Source organism: Homalodisca vitripennis, unplaced genomic scaffold (assembly GCF_021130785.1).
Source record: "Homalodisca vitripennis isolate AUS2020 unplaced genomic scaffold, UT_GWSS_2.1 ScUCBcl_5131;HRSCAF=11721, whole genome shotgun sequence".
NCBI classification, from domain to species: Eukaryota; Metazoa; Arthropoda; class Insecta; order Hemiptera; family Cicadellidae; genus Homalodisca; species Homalodisca vitripennis.
The window spans coordinates 15,970-36,464 of NW_025781239.1; the positions used below are offsets into that span (position 1 = coordinate 15,970).

The 20,495-nt window shown below is 33.9% G+C and overlaps 1 pseudogene; it reads left to right on the forward strand.

The window, feature by feature from the left end:
* The first annotated feature begins 10,338 nt into the window (after positions 1-10,338).
* On the forward strand, positions 10,339-19,460 carry LOC124373231 (annotated as a pseudogene).
* The last annotated feature ends 1,035 nt before the right edge of the window (positions 19,461-20,495 follow it).

The following is a 20,495-nucleotide window of genomic DNA, read 5'->3' on the forward strand; positions in this document are numbered from 1 at the left end:
TGAAACTTTGACCATTACCCTAAAATGGGGTTTTGGGGGCGCCAAGAAGACCCTGAATGAAGATTACATAGCACAATTCTCACTCATAGCTTCAACTGAGGTTTTTGACTGTATAAATCTGTTTATAAATTGCATAGAAAACTTCTAGACAAGAACTAGATAGAAGTGTACTTGGTACTTCATTAGCATGATACGAATGTTTTTCATTACAATGTTGAAAAATATCGTTTTGTAGTAAATTATGCCTTTCACTCATTGTTTTGTTTATATATTTCACTTCAAAACAATATTGAAAAGAAAACTACGCTCCCTTTCCCTATTATTATGTCATTAAAATAACTTAAAAATTAATAATCAATAATTCAACTAATATACATTTTATAAAATATCCCTGCCTTTTATGCAGTGGTATAGTGCCGAATTTAGCTGTGCCGGAGCGACCATGGTGTAGTGTGCTACCGCGCAGATTCCCCCCGCCACCCTCGCTCAGGTCTGGCACGTTGTCGTCAGCTTGGCGTTCCGACGGCGGCGTTACATTTGCACACTTCCACTTAAACTGTCGTTTTACCCACTTAAACTAGAGCGACTGTAATTAATGTTATATATTCTGGTTCATTATTAAATTTACTTTATAACATTAGTTATTTAATGGAGAAAACTGTAATATAAATATATTATACTTACACCATGGGAGCGGCGAGTTGCTGGGTACAGCAATAAAAATCTTTTTGATTATTAATAAAGGACATTTTATTTCGAAAACTAGGCTAACACAATTTGTAATGACAAACAGATAAGCTATGATTTTAGACATACTTTGAAAAATAACTGTGCTGTCGTGCTAATACATTATTGTAGCCTGAAAAAGAATACCGTAAAAATGCATTGTAAAAACTATTAAATATTGTAAAAGTAATATTTTTACATATTTCCAACGGTAACACGAACATGAATATTGTGCGATAACCTCTAAAATATGTCCAAAAATTCCTCTCCTTTTCCATTCCCCATTTCCTTTCTTTGGAGGTTCTACTATTCTTGTTTGGGTGTCGGCTGGTCTTAGCCATGTCTTCTTAGCCATGTCATGACATAGGGGTCAGGCTTCCATCTGCAGAGCGGGGGACCTTGGAGTTTTAAAAACAGTTTGGCAGAGACATGACTTACTGTCAATGAGTTCCTTAATGGTGTAAGTATGTTATTCCTACTGCTGAACCCTCCTTCACAGTCAGCGGAACTACGGGGTATTATTTTAGTGCAGTTTATAAGCTCTTGCAGTTCATCAGGTACCCGCCTGCTGTTGTCCAAGTAATCCCTGTAAACTGTTACAGCTCTGTTGATGTTCAACTTGAAGCGTTTGCATAGCTGCTCCACTTGAGTTTGGCCAAACCTTTCAAAACATTCCCTTCTTTAAGTTGCTGATTACACTAGAAATCAACTGCTCACCATTAAATGATACGATTTTAGGGTTTTCATTTAACCTTACAGAAGCAAAACAGCCTTCCCTCATGGCGACTTGTGCCTCCAGAACTCTTGGCCCAGGTTTTTCTTTCAAAGATTCCAGATATCTGATTGATCTATGAATCAGTTTGTCTGCAAATACAAGGGACGTGCTACTGTTTTTCAGACTTTCAGACAACAAAGCCAATTCAGCAAGAATGGCATACATAAATGCTAAGTTTAACAAAAACTTATAGGAAGACAGCTTCTTCAATAAACCATTATATTTGCATCCATCAGTGGATGTTCTCTCAGGACCATACATTGCTTTAGAGAAGTGGCTGGCTAAGGCTTGATAACCAAAGCACACGGCTGAAACAGCACGAAAACTGCTTGCTACCCACCTCGTGCTTAAAATTCTGCCGATTTTATTCATTTGAATATCGAGCTCCTGTGCACATTCTTTTAACTCTCGCTTATTCTTTGGAGATGTGCTGTACAATGAATAAAGTTTATCCATGAATGACTGGAAATGGGTAACCCCGGCTACTTCACTTATGGCTTTCCCAATAGCCAGTTCCAGTCTGTGATTCATACTGTGCCATATGATGATATTAGGGTAAAGAGATAAAAATCTCCTTGCTACACCTCAGTGCTTTCCCAACATGGCGTTCACCCCGTCGATTGTAAAGGAAACTAAGTTTTGTTTTAAGTACTCGCCATTAAAACCATATCCTTCAAGGCACTGGTGAACACTGTTAAAACCTGTCTCACCTTTTTGATCAGAAAGCTCGACTAAGTCCAAAAATAAAGTACTTGGTGGTTTATCCTTGCTAAATTCACATTTTAAATATACAATGAGGACGGATTTAGAACTAACGTTTGTGGATTCAACAATGATTATTGACAGTTTTCCAGAAATTTCCTTTACTTGATTCAAAATGCGCATTTTCTTTTCCTTTGAAATATGATCTATTATTTCGACCGCGCTATACCTTGAATGAAGGCCTACGCAGATATCTACCCCATTTAGTTTTTGTAGCTCGAGCAATCCGAAATGGTCGTTGTACTGACGGTCGTATTGAGCAATAAAATATCCCGATCTAAACACAGCCTTAGTTGAATCGAGCTGAGCTTGATTCATTTGATCAATTACTTGTGGCATCGAATGTTTGTCAATAATTGTTTGAGTGATTTGGTGAGCTTTCGACTGTTTATGTTCAATAATCTCTTTCCTCAAAAATTTGAGTTGATTTGTTCTATTTGAGCCAAAAAACAAACTTTGTACGACGCCACTCATAAGAAAGCTAAACATGGTTTTTTAGGCTCCCAAATTATCGACTTCAAAACAAATTTTATAGCCTAATTTACCTTCCTTTAAGTCTATCCAAGGAAAGGCCGCCTTCTTTCTCTCCCAAATATCTTATGTCCAAATTTCAGGCCACTGTGTTCCGTGGGGGGGGGGGGTCATCTGCTCGAACTTCCTTTTCATTAGGCTCAGACTCAGCGAGGTTACTTATTTTAATTTTAGCTTTTGGATTTGATGTTCCAGGAACTGGATTTGAGTCAGTCATATTAGGGGCACTAAAAAATGACGTTATATATTTATGTTTAGGTTTTGGTTCCATCACTCCACAAAATTCACAAACTAATAATTAAAAAAATTAGTAATAGGCTTTCACAAATGTATTATAGAGGACTCAACTCAAACAAAACTAACAGTATATACGGTACGCTGTTTGAACTCAACCTCTGCGACTAAGGACTTTCGACGATAACAACTTAATACAAGCACTCACAACAACATAGAGACCGGGAACGCGAATAACTACAGGTCTCTGTGTAAGAATACACTTCCTGCAGTTAGTAGGAGATGGACGGGCGGGGCGGTGTGGCACTCCTGTCATGGGAGGGGGAGAGGGAGAGTGAGAGAGCATCCTGATTTTTATGAAGGCGCTAGTTGCGAGTTACAAGAGTTGTCTATTGCACAGCGCCTACAATTAGCTTGATACCACTCAACGGACATATAAGTGATGCTGGTTGTTCTGGCCTTTTTATTATCCAGCGACTCGTCATCCGCCTACCACTTTTTACAGGCGGGTGGCGCTCCAGTTCACAGCTCCGGCTCTAGATGCTATGCCGGAGCGACGCTCCGCTTCCTAAAGCTGTGCCGGAGCGCCGCTCCGGACCGCTCCGGCCCCACTACACCACTGCTTTTATGTAATCTTCACTTGATATATTAATCAAATACAATAATGGGACCTTCTAAATTATACTAAAGCTCATCTCGTAAGATAGATGGACAGTAAAAGATAATAAAAGAAACTCAGTATATTTCACTGCTGCGTATCACCATTTGAGTAATGTGTTAGTAGTAGTTTCCAAAATCAAGAAATAACTCACAAAGAATAAAATTGTGTCATATAGTATGATTATATTATGATGGATGGTGAGCGTTTATTGATGAAACCCTACCTGGTAAACTCAAGAAGTATATTTGAAACAGCATCCATACACTGTATTACATCGTCAACCATGATTATTTTATAAGATTAGGTCAAAAGAATAAGAATTCTTAACTAGTTTTCTTAAGGGTATGTATTGAACTCATCAGTGCTAAGCCAGAAACTCTTCAACGCCTCAGCTGTTCTGGCAGTGAATTAAAAGTTTCAAACCTCTGTAAGTGAAATGGCTTTGGAAAATGTTCTATGAACAGAAATTCTAAGATTCAATTTACTGCGGAGGTATTGCCCGCCGCAGACATGTCTCTGAAAGAGTAATAAGCTTCCGAACAAAACATAACAGTCGAATGTATATAAATTGATAGAAATTTCAATATATAGTTTTCCTTAAATAGAGTTCTAACGAAAATTGAAGAGGTGGCCATAACAATGTTGTAACTTCCAAACTCATAACTTTTCAGGAGAGAGCAACAAAGACTAAAACCTATTATTTGATGCAACAACGTTATTTTTGTTTTTATAAAATTCAAACAAATTGCTTTGTACATAAAAAACATGCTTATTGCCATTTAAAACATTAAACAACACTTTTAAGTAACAATGGAATTTTTTACAGGCAACAACGTTGTAACATCATGGAAGTTACAACGTTGTTGCAGTTCAATCAAAAGTTACAACCTTGTTCCACTGTTACATGCAGACTTAGAAACAAAAATAATGAGTTTGAGTTTAGATAATACAAGAGGCATTGAACATTTTTAGTTTATTCCATACAGCCTTTACAACAGATCTAGTTTTATTAATACTACACTTCTTATTTAATATCTTATCCTACGTAGAAGAAAAATTAATATAAAATAATAATATGATAGTCTTAGTTCACAGATTACTTCTGGCTCTTCACAACAAAGCTTGGTTATCTTAGTTTCAAATACTTATAGTACTACTAAAATAATTTAACAATGGTCAGTTTTAAAAATCACAAACAAAATTTACTTTAAATTAATATTTTGTTAATATTGTTTAAAAAAATTAACCATGTTGTGTAAATATAAGAAAACATTAGTTTTCAGTGATTAGATTTTCATAAAAGACTCTCTTATCAGGCGGTAAATATTTACACATGTCAAGGAGATCACTTTTCTTTCCTTTTTTAATTGGTAAGGGAGAGTCATAGGCTGGTTTTAACATATTTACATCTTTAAAATGTGGAGATTTATTTACTAATGGACCTACAAAGTTCTTTTTACGTTTTTTCAGACTCTTCTGGCTAGAACTAGCTTCTTCACAGTCATCTTGAGGTTCCGTAAGAGGATAATGTTCCCAAGGCTGCAAAATATTGTGAGATTTTCGAGCCATCCCAGTGGTTGGATCATCAGCAGTTATCTAAGCTATAGAAATTTGGTTACTTTCAAACCTCCAGTTTTCTTCATAATTTTTTCTGCAGGGGAGAAATCTTTGAAATCTGACAGATCCATGCAAATTATGTCAAAGGGATTACTAGGCCTAGAAGCAAGAAGAACTTCTTTCCACTCCATAGGGCAGTGTACAATAGCAGTTTTCTTCTGTCTTTCTATTAAACTAAAATCCCTATCGCAGGGAAGAAAACTATGGCCACTTACAAGAAATTTCTGATGGATACATTAATTTCTGTAAAATATCTACAGGTTAATAAAAGCTGGAACATGATTAACATTGTCCAGTTATTGTTTTGCCCAACACAACGATCAGACCAAACAATCAGCCTCCTACTTTCATGGCATTCAAGACGACTGAACTTTGTAGTGACATATTTTAGAAAACATGAAGCTATTTCAGTAGACCCTCTTGCTCCAATAGATTCATGCCACAACATCATTGTGGCCTGGCCTGTACCTAAATCGTGGATTGCATAGTTGTATGTAGAATACTGCCTCTGATAGAACATTGAAGAATGTGTTAAAGTTGGACAAAATAACACTTGCTGAAGATCAGTGCATAATACAACAAGATTATCATTATTTTTGGCAGCTTCTTGATCTAATCTAAGATTTTCATAACCAGCTTCAGCTTTCATATGATGCATTTTTACTGTCAAACTCTAAAGATTTCAGTTTTTCTTTATCTGCTGTGTGACTCATTTCCAGAAAAAATGAATCACATGTTTTGCACGTGTCACTGCGGGGCAGCCCAAACTTCAGCTTAAAATCACGGTAAAAAACATCAGTGTATGTTTTTTTGGACAGTTTTACATCAGGATATTTCTCGGTAAACATGTCATACATCTTGTTCAAATTTAAATCAGGCGATAAATACTCTTTAGAGGTTTTCTTTCTACTATAATGGCTTTCTTGGTGAGGAAAGGATGCGATATGTTCCTGAATTTTCATTATAACTTCATCAGAAATGGCGTTAGGCCTATTACTATGTGTGCCTCGTTGGTCAGTCAGATCTTCATTGTTTTTCATTTTCTCGACTAGTACTTGAATTCTTCGTGGAGTAACACGAAAAAATATTGCATACATTTTTTTGACAAACTTTTACCTTTTCTCCTCCGATTTCTGAAGGTATATAATACCTTACAGTGCATTGCCTCCGTGATATATCTTCATGTTGAACTCGTTTTCTTGGTTCATCTAGTATTATACAGTTTGATGCCAAATATGAAGTTTGTTCATCATAGGTTTTCTCGCGGAACTGGTGGAATAGTTCCAGTTTTTTTTTCTGTGGATAAGTTTTGAGCATAACAGTTCCCACGGCATTTGCAGATAGGACCCTGAAACAAAACAAAACTAACAATAGGCTAATAATGAATGGACAATAATCATTGAAGGCATTGTTAAAATGCAAGGTATTTTACAAGCTACCCTAAGCTAACTTCATCTTGTTTCTAACATCAACTTAAAATTATATTACATTTAATATATTCAGGAATAAACATGTTTTTGATCAGCCTAAATAGATATAAATATTTAATTGTGCCTACTTCATTAAAACAAGATACATCCAGTATGAAAATTAAGTAGCCAAGGAAAGTACAGCGTTTGTTTACATTACATAACCTAGTATTAATGAAGACATACCGTTTCCATGTCATGGTATAAAGTTATCTTGGAAATTTCAATATTAAGTAGAGAGTGAAGCCAAGGGAGACAGCTAGTATAATAATAAAAGTAAAATATACAATAGTTTATTACTGTTATAACGACAAAAACAGTTTTGTAATCAAAGCAATAAATTCGTTTAGCCTAGGAAGTTACAACGTTGTTGACACTTACCTCAGTTGGTGGAAGTAAAGCACTCACTCGTTTTTTTCGGGATGAAATATATGCCTCTCCACTATCTCTTTTCCTCTTCCTCACATTAGATTTCCATTTAGAAATATTAACTCTAGTTTTTTTTGCCCTGTTTAGATGTTTTATTGCATTAGATGACAAATGGACTGTATTGGAGTCAGCCATCTTTGCAAGTTACAACGTTGTTCCCCGAGCGTCTTCAAAACTCCTGTAGGGTGACCAACATTCAACAGCTGAAATAACCTTTAAAATATAAAGTAGGGAGGTTTTTTTTGTAGTGGAAGCCTGCATTTAGACACTTACAACGTTGTTCCTCCACTAAATCAATTTGTTGAAAAATGGAAGTTACAACGTTGTTACGGCCACCTCTTCAATTGTAGTACGTTAAACTATTTTACTACATTAAATAAAATCAGCCAAATGTAAGTGATAAATAAAGGTCTTTTCCTGCAATTAACAAAAATTTGATTTTTGTGCTTTCAATACCCAAAATAGCAATTCCATAGAAGATGGATGTATAGACTGATAATCCCATAGTAGGCTGCAAGCAGAGCTTTCCTATAAATCAGATAAGCCACCAGCCCCATGGCAAATATTTCTGAGCTGACTTTTTACAAACTAGTTCGGCGCGAGCACCAAACTTAAGATGTCTATCAAGAACAAACCTGAAACATTTAATCATGACAACCGGTGTACCTTCTTGATTTCCATTAGTCATAAAGATGAAGTTAGATGAAAAAAGTTAGAAGAAAAGACAGGCCTCGTGTCGGTAGTGCAAAACTGAAATACTCGATAGCTTATGTCTTTTCACGATCGAGAAACAAGCTGCTCTGGCTTGAAACCACTGAAATAGAATATTTGTTACCTCGTGTACTTTTACCTCAAGGCAGCTTAATAATTTTAACCGAAATATATAGAGAGGTGTCGTCCGCAAACATGTAAACCTTCGAAGTTGTGATACTATTAGGCAAGCCGTTAAAGAATAGCAGGAATAGTTGGGTTCCGGACTGAACCCTGAGGAGCTCTCCTTACAATTTCAGACCAGCAATCTTAGACAACCCACAGTGTCATGGAATGGAACTTGGACACATTAAACACTGCACAATGGAACTTGGCACTTAGACATTGCTTCTTACCTTTGAGATAAGAAGGAACAATCCATACATACAAAAACATTCTTCAAACCAATATGATTTTGTATGTGTGAAAAAAGGTTGGGGTGTACTACGTCAAAATCCTTCCTTGAATAAAAAATAACCCTGCAGAACACTGACAAGAATCAAAATATAGACAATGAATGAAACAATAATTAATGGTCTCTACCTTAGATTATCCCTTGATAAACCCAGTATGAGACTGAGAAAGAATTTGGTTCTTTTGCACGTCATATTAACCTATTGAGAAATATTCTTTCCACTGAGGTTGATATTAATGTAATCTGTCTAAAACTCTCACATTACAACCTTGTCTCCTCTTATGTATAGAGATCGCACAACGGAATGTTTCAAAGACGAAAGGAATATACTAAGATAAAAGGGCATACGGATTAGATAAGGCAAAGGACTAGAGGCCAAATCACGTATTTCTTCCAACAGCTTTGAAAAAATTCCATCTGAGCCAGCAGAGGTTTTCATTTTAAGTATAATCTGTTGTCTAACTTCCTCCTAAGAGGTTTGCAACAAGAACATAGAAGCAATGCACAACGTCTGATTCAGTTTGTAGCCACTTGAGTGTCAATTGGAGCTTGTTTACCCTGTCCTTTCTTGCTGTACAATGAATTCAACATTTGCGACAACACAGGGCTTTTACGGTCAATATTTAGTAAAATGGTGACGTTATTAGTTTTTTCCTGTCATTGTTTCTTATATTTTATAATGTTCCAGATGGTCTTCGTTCTATTTAACAAATTGTTTATTTGATTTGTTATGTACTCTGATTTGCCTTATTTACTTCTCGTTTGTACAAGTTCTTATTGATTTTATACTCCAAGCGAAAGGGACTTGAAGATTCTAGATTTGTATGTTTGTATACAGTTACTGTAAATTACCTTTGAGCTGTAAAATAGTTGTAATTAACGAAACTTTTAATGATGAGTCTTGGTTTTTTGTTTAAATATAATAAGAATCAATACTTATAAATCTTATTAATAAATAATAAGAATAACACTATGTGTTTAAAAATATCTAGCTTTGAGTCAAAGTTGTTTTTAACAAACATTTACTCTCAAGTGTAATTCCTGAAAGTATCTGAAATTTAATATGTTACTGCGACAGAATTTACGGGTTTATCCAAACTTTGTAATGGGTTTGTTATCTATTTTCGGTATTTTGATTACATGCTCTTATCCATAATAGTTTGAAAGAGCTATAACCAAAACATTGTATTGTAACAACACAGTTTACTACACATAGCATACTGTAGTAACACGTTACCCTCAGTGATAGCGAACATGTCCAATAATTGTCTGAGACTTTCTTGCTTCCCCCATAAAAGCATGTATTTGTATGTTTAAGCCATAAGTTGTCATAGCAATTTTCAGATTAGTACACCGATAACTGATATGATATTTATGTTGAAGTGGCCTATAACTATTGTAAAGGTATATTTATGGAGAAGAGCGTCAAGACCGAAGGTTAACTGTTCCAAAAACGACCTTGTCTTATATGGGAATTCCGCAAATAATTACTAACTAGAAGTAAGTATAGGCATCAGAGTATTTAAATTTAGTCTTTCAGCTGCCAACTAACACAAATCTTCAGAAGAATACTAGGTTCAAGGTTGTGTCTCTGTTCAATTTCCAAAGCCTTGCTAGTGAGAATGCATACTCCCCCTTCCCTCTAAAGTGATGGAAAAAGGACGCACGATGTATCCCGGCCGAGATAAGGTATCGGACTATACTGTTTTTCCTGAGTCAAATTGTGTATGTTTCAACAAGCAGACAATATCAGAGCCCAGGGATGTCGCACTGAATGTATACTTGAGGAGATTAAAAATGAAGGTTCGAATTTCAAATTTTGAAATACAAAATATGGAAATGGACAATATGTTTCAAAGGGTTAATACAAATAGAAAAAAAACACCGTTGAATGGTATAGACTAGCCATATGGTAATAAAGAACAATGTCGTCATCATTTTACGGTCACGTAAAATAGAAAAAAAGAAGTCTGTAGATGTAAAACGTCAGTTGTCAGATTTAACGTAAACTTTTTCTAATTTACTTTTGTTAGTTTTCATTGCGTTCCAGTTATTTTGTTACATAAGTAATAAAGAACCGTCCAAACCTGTAAAATAATATGGTAAGACTTCAATTAAAAAATATCTTTTACAACCTTACGGAAAATTAGGTTAAGTTTTGCCTTAATCATGTTTTAAATCAAACTAGGTAAGGGAGGGGCTGTTCAGTGGAACCATGGAGTTTCCCTTGACCAAAAAATATTAGGAAAATCATTACAAACTGCTTGTTTATATTTAGTTCCTGGATATGTCCATGTACACTAATTTGGTTAGTTCCAAATCTAGGTTATCTGTACTAGATGTTTACTCTAGTTATGTAAAATGTTTCCTAGTAATCCCATTTTTTCTAAAGATAATGTTTGCATTACAAATAAAGTGATAACACTACAGAGGCCGAATGCCAATTCTCAGTGTCATAAAAGTAGTGACTGATAATAATGTATATTGTTTGATTGCCGGCCATCAAAACTGTGTAGGATGGTCGAGTATATTCCTATCATTATAAGATGCATGAAGTGTAATAATGCAGAAGGAATAAAGATATTTTCATTTCATATTTTCATTTCATTTCATTCATTTCATTAGGCATAACAATCTAATACCACCTTTATCAAGTTCTTCAAATAGTATTTTGTCATTTCCAGAACAAATTTTTAGCCTGATCGTGGTTGTAATATCCCAATTAGCTCATCAATCTAGGGGACTAATCAGAGTTTGGGTGGGTGGAGGGGGATAAGCTACATAAGGGTAGGCATTGGTGGAGGGCATAATCAGAATACCAGTATTCACGTCAGAAAAGTACAAGGAATTTGAGAGGTCAGAGTAGGGTTACCAACTGTAAATAGGGATAATTTTATGATTTTTCAGTACTTTTATCTTCTTATTCACCATTTTTGCCACATTTTCTACCTCTAATAATGAAATCTGATCGTCACTTTTCCCTTGTTTGCCAATGCGCATCTTATTTGTAAATCTTGTTAAATTATTTTTTTCCCGTTTCATAATTGGTCAGATTTAGTTGTGTTGCACATTTAAAAATAAAGATGTTCTGTGTTTATATTTCGCCATTAGCCATTTTGTATTTGAGTTGTGCTGTTTCTGTCATTAGTATGCTTCTAAAACAGTGGGTTTACCTTCTATGTTGTATCTACAGGCTATATGTGTAGTTGGGTTTAATGTGGTTAGATGAGTTTGTAATATTTATTCAGTATTAGTGGTCAACCTTTTGGAAATTTATATTTTTCCAATCAAATCAAATCAAATCAAATCTTTTTTATTGCGAAGACAATATTTACATTGTATGGCAAACGTCATGGGGTTTTTTTTTTTTTTTTTAATTTTCTAACACTCATACAACAATACACACTCACACATACAATTTTACAGTTACGCCTCTTTCATCCATCGCCAATGCTACCCACTTAGTACAACGGAATCAGTCTTCTAATTGGGCGGTCTCCCAGTCGAATGCCAAAAACTCACCTGCATTATAGAATGCTTGTGACACCAATAGGCGTTTAAGGCGAGTCTTTAACGCCTTAGGCGTTGGGGCATCTTTAATTGAATTGGGCAGTCTGTTGAGGAAATGAACACCCGCCTGCGAGGGCAGGCGTTCATAAACCACAGTTCTGTGTCTCCCAGTTCGGTAGTTAGCACTCCCACGTGTCTCATACATGTGTATGTCTCGGCCTCTGGTTAAGGCACATTTACTCATACAAAAAAAAGTTGTTTCCAAAATGTAGAGGCACGGCAGAGTCAACAGCTGCAATTTCTTGAAAGCTTCCCTGCACGACTCTCTAAATTTGATTTTGGCGATTATTCGAATTGCTTTTTTTTGAAGTCTGAATACTCTTTGAAACTGTGTGTTTGCGCAAGCTCCCCAAAGGACCACGCCGTAAGACAGATGGGGGTAAATCAGTCCATAATACGCCGTAATCAGTACCTGACTCGGGCAGTATTTGGCAGTATTTTCTGATCAGTGCTGTCTCGAGAGATGTTTTTCTTTCATCACCATCAAAGCAGGTGATAGCCGGCATTACTGTTAGCCCGTTTAACTACCAATGCATTTTACAAGATTATAAATTTTTCCAGAGTTTAATTGTTATCTGTTGGTTTTAATTTAATTTTCAAGCATGTTCCTTTTGAAAAAGCAACAAAATATTGTGAAGTGGCTGAAGTAAACAAGTACCAAAGATAAATGTTTACTTTAGCCACCTCACAATATTTGTTGCTTTTTCAACTGGGAAATGCTTAAAGAGTCAGAGAAACCACAGACAACAATTAAGTTTTGGAAAGGCCGACAATTTAAAAAAGAAACTTTGCAAAAGGAACTATCAGTCAAATTGGCTGACAGTAATGCTTGCGGCAGGCACTTGGGCTGCCCCTTACCGATGGCGACGAATGAAAAAACATCGGGTAAAACACAGGCCAATCAAGTAAAATATAAAATTACTAAAGACTGATCACTAATGCTTGAAGCTAAAAATATTATAAACTCACCTAACAATAGTGTTGCATATAACAGGGCAATAACTGCAACTGTAGAAGTACACAAATAAATTAAACCCCCATTGTGAAATCAAAGAAACAACACATCTTTTCTGTCCATTGTGATACTATAATAGTAGTAGGCTACTTTATAGTATGTACTTTAAAGTGCATTCACAACATGTTTACATTGAGTATGTAGAAAAACATCACACACTACTAACATTATAAAAGAGAAAGAACAATGTCTATTTCTTGAAATGAACTATGTAACCAAATCTAATCAATCCGAAAAAGCTACACCAAAGCAAAGGAAAAAACAATGAATAAATTGCACCATGGAGGTAGAAACAGTGGCCAGAATAATGAAAAACATAAAAGTATTGAATAATTCCTAAATTATCCCCAAAAGTAGTTGGTAAAGCTATTATTCCCACTCAAATTATATGCTTCTTTCTTACATGAATGTTGATAACCCTGTTATCCCCCTCCCCTTATAATATCTACCCCTCCTTAATTTGTTATCCTCCCCCACCCAGAAACCCTGATTCTTCTCAATTTTGTAGATTGATGGACTAATTGAGATATAATCTAAATTCAAACTCATTATTAACTTTTCTGCAATATACTTACGTTCTCACACTTCATTGTGGCCTAGAAATGCAAGCCCACTATCCTGACTATGTTAAAGAAATATGGGATTTCTTTACATGTTTATTACTACTACAACCTAGAGATGATGAACTTAATGTACGTTTTTAATTAATTGTTTCCATTACTATTCTGTTGTTGAATAGTGGGTATTACATGCTAGGACTGGTAAAACGTTGCAAGCGAGGTTCATTAGTATAGCATGCGACGGAAAGTCAGAACTAGGTATTGAATGATACTTTATCTTTCACGAAAGGCTGTAAACTTTGAAAGTTACAAGTAGGAGGGAGAGCTGTAGACAGTTAGTGGGTAGACTCATGTACTTTCCTTTGTGAAAATGTACTGTTTTTCAAAGTAAAACTGTTCAAACAATATTTATATTTATGTTTTACCTATGCAAACTAAAACGGTCAAAGTACCTTACCATGCACTTTGGCATTAGATATATATTCAAGAATTTGTTGTTAGCTTTGAATGTGTCTTGACCATAGCTGTTCTTAAAGGTGTAAATAAATTATTTTTATCTAATTTTGTACTTTACACATATATATTTTATATGAAATAGTTCACACATGGTTATCATTCATATGTGTGGGTGCCTGATGTGGTGTTATGATTTCAGGCTCACCACTTCCGAGAACAAGATATTGATGGTAAGTTGTGAAGATGGTGTTCACTCGTATTGATGTTATTTTATTTTACACATCTCAAAATTTAGTATGTGCTATCTTGACACCTTAGGAAATATGAAATGCATTGTAAGAACAAAAGTTTTAAGTGACCTAAGAATTCTATAACCATTTTCATTTTTGTTTTATAATTCTGAACTCTTTTCACTTGAATTTCCTTGACACTGTAGTTCACTTGTATGATACAAATGAATTGTATCACTTGTGGGGCTAGAAAAAAATTCAATATTCTGTGTGTGTGTCCACAAGATATTTCAAATACGAACTGACTTATAGACTTGAAATTAATTGTGTATGAGCGGTCATTTCTATATGAGGGACACTGAGTTTTATGATGGTGCATGTCACACAACATGGGATTTTAGTGAATGTAAGTGAGTATTTTCACATTGGTCTTATGGGTAACCATGATGGCAATGAGAAAATAGCAGAATAAGTAAATTTGTTAACGAACTTAATCCTAATTAATATTATGAATGGAAAAGTGAATTTGTTTGATTTTTATGCTTTCATGTGTCCAAACTATTTAACTGATTGTACTGAAATTTTACATGTACATTCTTAGGGTCCTTGAATAACATATAGGTCTATTATTATTTGGAAATTTATATATAGTGTGATTTGCTAACATATTCTTGCTATGTACTATATTTTTTTACTAGGAAAATTAAAAAAATAAGAATACATTTTTATTTTATGTTAGACATGGACTAAAAGAATGTGTCAAAACACTTTATAGAAAAAATACTCTTGTTGGAAATTGTTTTGTATTGACACAAGCTGTTTTTTATGTACTTATTTCTGATATAGCCTAGCACAGGTATTGCCAATTGTAAATAAACTGTTGTACATAAAGTTTTACATGTCTAACTTGTACAAAAATGTTTCAAAATATATACAGTTTGGTTATTTGTACAGATTTTTTGAGCTTAATTCATTAAAAACTTCTCATAAATAAACCTATTCAGGGTTGTAACAATTTCACAAAAGAGTGAAAAGCAATTTCAAGGGATGATAATATTGATTATGTTTTCAGAGTTCCGTGAGTGCTTTTTCCTGTTTGCTCGCAGTGGTCAGATTCGAACCCTGGATGAGTTGACTGTGATCATGCGGGTCCCTAGGGATGAGTCCCACCATCTCTGAACTCAAGAGCTATTTAAAGGAGAAAGGTAAAAGTGTTTAAAGTTAGATTAGTAATGTGTGAAAAATGTTGATTTTCATATCTTAAACTTTTAATAGCTAAAAAAGGACCTTACTTAATTCAAGTGAGAAAGTGGCCACTATAAAAAATATTTAATCACTATTAAATTTGAGGTTAGGAATGTACATAGAATATATCCACAAAAAGTTTGAGGAGATAGTTTTATCTCACTACAGATGTGGAAAGCAGGATCCCTGAAGATTTAGTCAATGATTATTGGTCACCAAATTAATTTAAAATCACATTAAAAATATTGCCGACCTCTTTACTTTCGCAATAATTTAGTAAGTAATAATACTTTTCTTTAATATTGCAAAAATAAAGAATAAAAATGTGAAAATCAATAAAAAATCATGAAAGGTAGAATTTTTAAATATCATTTTAAAAATAGTAAATCTTTTCCCTGGTAGCGTAAATATTTTATTTTATATGTACGTCTGTAATCACTAAAAAGTTTTTTCAACAATAAATTTATTAATGTCTGCCACTTTTACTACAAAATTGTGCTCCAAACAATACCATATGCTAGTGTGATTTGTATACATAATTTATATTCATATAAAACATATCACTTACAAATCAAATCAAATCAAATCAAAATCAAATCAAAATCTTTATTGTCTTTAGGCATATAGCAATCGACATGGTCATCATTTTATGTTACAAATCATAACTTGTCATAGTTAATGTTTATACTACTTAGGTAGGACTAACTAGTGTAAATTGATAATATAAAACATCATTTTTGCTATACCTAATACTTGAATTAAAATATCATTGATAAATATCAAATAAAATCTTAAACTAAATAATAAACTAAAATAAATAGTCAATAAATAAAATAAATAAATCTTACATATATAACAAACCTACAAAACATTAATTTCAGAATTTGGCATATGTTCTAGGTGGAAAGATGTCTTTCCCAGATTTCCTGAAGGTGATGCATAGCCACAGTAGAGCAGAGAACCTGCCCAAAGAAGTAGTAGATGCCTTCAGAGCAGCAGATCCAAGCAAGAAGGGCATGATCCCTGCGTCACAGCTGAGACACATGCTGCTGCATTGGGGCGAGCAGCTGAGCACTAAAGAAGGTAAGGTTGTCCCAGTTAATGTACAGCTTTCAGTTCAGTTTTGTGATACGGTATATTTGTGAACGTTGACTCACAATATACTTAACCCCCATTCACCAATGTCACCTGACTAGTAAAGATTTCAATAAACAATCAAAAACAGTTAATATTCAAGCGTTTAAAAAATGAGGCCTTATTAAAAAAATCTGTGCAAGAAAAAGTAACACAGTATCAACTTGTAGGTACATCACTTCTACGTTCCGTAAAAACTTGTAAGTCATAAACAAAAAATCTAAATTATCAAACATGTCAGTTGGCCAAAATGAAAGAACCTTTTGTAAATATAAGGAGCATAATAATGAGGTTGAGTGGTAGAGAGGGCTTTACAGCCCTAATTCCGTCTCTTTAATAAAGGCTTTACATTATTGATTGATTGTACCTGATGTCCCAAAACTAAGTCTGTCTTTTTACTTTTGGACAGAAATATATCAACCAATGTCTAGTTTTTAGAATCCTTAATGGGAGATTGGAAAGGATGATATAGTGGTTTAAATAAAAACTTGTAAACCCCCATTGAGTGACATGTCATTTTTAAAACCCTAAAAAAAAAATGCTGCAAACCAGAGGTCTCTTATCTCAGTCCAGTACAAAATGGCGTCCTGTCAAAGTTGAAAAAAACAAATACTCTGCAAATTAATAGTTTTGTTAACAAACTATCTGTGCTAATAATGTAATAAACACAAAAAAGAATTTAATTAAATTTAGAAGTTGTCTTAATGTTGGCTACTTCGAGTGTTAGCCCCAAATTACATTCCTTTTTATAGAATTCTTAACTTTTTTAGTGATTAAAAAAAAAACCATAAGTAGAAAACTATTGTGCACATAAAATATATTTACATATCTATATTTAACTCATTTTCTTATTTATTATGATTTAAAAATTGTAGAACTATTTTGGAAATTATATTACTCAAACAAAACTTTTTAATGTATTTCAAGATATAAAGACAAAATAATTTGTGCTTACTCATATGATTCATTACGCACAATTTTAACTGAACATTAAATTTAGTTCAATTATTACTATTTTCCAAAGTCTCCTTTGAACACAGCAAGTTTCCACTTAATGATTATATGTACAAATGTACTTTGTGGCTCTCTTAGTATGAAGTAGGCGACCAACTGCTTGATGGAAAGTAACCAAACAAGCCAACAGCTTCTGCTTTGATATAGTATGAGACATATCATTGCAAGCCTGGGCTGTGGCAAATAAACTGTTGTTTAACGCACTTAGATCTGAGATATATTGTTTAACTTCGCATGTGTTTAGTAGATCAGTTTCTTGCGATAAAACTAGTATTAACCCTAGAACACTACTGTGCATAAGTTTTACGTATATGCGTCATGTTTATACGAGTAGTCATACCTACTCTCCCCCCCCCCCCAACCTTCCGGTTTAAGCTTTGGGCAGTGCTTCTACTGATCAATGGTCTCGTTCGTCCTCCGAAGTGTAAGGGTGTGTGTAGTTCTTTTTCATATCTCAATATTGATTTTTATTTAGGCCGTGCGTCAATTTTACGTAGCGGTAGTATTGCTTGATAAAAAATACGTATATTTTACGTATAAGTGTGCATAGTAAAATTAGTAACTAAACCTATTTTAGGTTGTTTTTTGGTAAATAAAAGTCTTGGAGTTAGTAGACAATTTGTAGGCTTTTTGGAAAGGATGAGTTTCTATGGCATTGTGTAGATATGAAGATAAGGTTAGGAAAACACCATGTATCACACATGCACGCATTACACACCCGCACACACACTTAAACACACACATCATCACCTTAAGTAAGCACATAGGCAAGAATATACACAAACACAATACACAGGCATGAAAATAAACCTTTACATAACCTAAAAAAACTAAAATAAACATGCTACGTAAAAATTATGTATCGGTAGTAACAAAGGTATATCAAAACACGGTAGTGATCTAGGGTTAATATTATTAGTTTATATCACTTCACATTATAAATAAATAATAAAGCCAAATGTCCAGGCATGCACTGATACATCTTGTATTATAGTACGCTGATACAAAGTATTGTGCACATTCTAGCCTTGAATTATCTAAGTTAACATCCCGATAAACGTTATAGATTAAGCAGAACTGTAAAATTTTGTATTACGCATTATAATTCAGTTGATGAAAACGCCAATTATGTAAAACTACAGGATCTATTCACAAACTGTGAAGAAAGAGCACAATAATGATTTGTATTGTATTTGTTTTAGTATCAATGTTTTAGTAACCAATGTGATTAAATTTAACTCATCTATACATTCTTGTATATAATATGAAATGTAACTTTTGTCATTTATGTAAAAACATATAAAAGATAAACTGATTTGAACTATTAAATTGGAGTTTAATGTAAATGCCAATAAATGTAAATGCAGAGAGAGCAGAACATTATTTTTCTATAAAGTGTTATAAACATTAATTAATTATAGTTTCTTCAGTTTGTATATAAACATGTGTTTTTAATGTATCAATACTAAAAACATTATTGTTTTACAAAATTTTGCTTGAACAGTTTCGAAGGAATGTTTTCAATAATATTTTGTATTTTCTATTTTTAGTTACATCTGTTGCTGTAAATGATTATTATTACATCATAAGTAATAATAATGTGATGTTATGTTTCAGTGGATCAAATATTCAGAGAAGCCAATGTGTCTCCCAATGGCTTAGTCAAGTACGAAGACTTTGTCAAGATTTGTTGTGCCCCAGTGCCTGATTATTATTGACAGTTTTGTAAATTCTTTGTTGAGGTGGCGGACAGTATTCATTCCATATCATTGCATTTTAAATTAATGTATTCATGTAAAAATATTCAGTAGGTTAGTTATCAAAGAGTGTTATTTATTTTAATATAATATATATTTTACTATTTTTATTGAAGTGTGTGGTTATTTCCTATAGGACTCGTTACTAAATTCTATTTTAATACCTTAATTGTATGGTTTTTTGATAACTGTCTGACATTACAGTGCTCCCAATTACAATTCTTAATTACGAACTTTAATTATGCAAAAGCAAAGCAATTGTAAAAATATAACTAAAAGCACTCACTATTACAACATGGTTTTTCTTTATATTGACTTACAAATTTTGTAAGAAAGAAATCAATTGTCAGCTGTGCTAATTTTGGTGGAGGTTAAATTAAAAGGTTAAAAATATAAAATGATAATTTTTTTCTTAGCTTGGTACACTTAAAATCGACTGTTAGACAGATAGGTAATATTTATACATAATTAGACAAGTAGATAAAGAGACTGTCTCTTTAAGGATATATGTATGATTAACTGATGCAGATCTAATATTGATTTATTTGTCTTGACGGTTGGTTTTGGGTGTGTAAAGGTAACAAAAAATTATAATTTAATACTTTTAACTCTTTTCATAGTCTTCCTTCTCGACCCTACTTTATCTTTTATTGATATAATTATAAGAAATGGTCAAGAGTACAATGTGACATTGCAGTCAATGTAATAGCTGATATCAAGGTTTTCAGTTTCAAAACGTTAAACTCAAATCTTGTTTGTCTTGATGTGGAGAGCCATCTTTTTGGACCAAAACTGGCAAGACCTGTAATAAATTTCTGCAGGTGAGTGAGGATTTGGAGCTTTATTGTGATTGGCTGAAGCTTGACCAGTCGGTGATCAATATGACTTCTTTATCGCAGGCTGCTTAGATGTTCAATAACCTGCTGCTGAGTTTTATTGTGATTGGCTGAAGCTTGACCAATCAGTGATCAATATGGCTTCTTTATCGAAGGCTGCTTAGATATGTTCAATAACCTGCTGCTGAGTCTTATTGTGATTGGCTGAAGCTTGACCAATCAGTGATCAATATGGCTTCTTTATCGAAGGCTGCTTAGATATGTTCAATAACCTGCTGCTGAGTCTTATTGTGATTGGCTGAAGCTTGA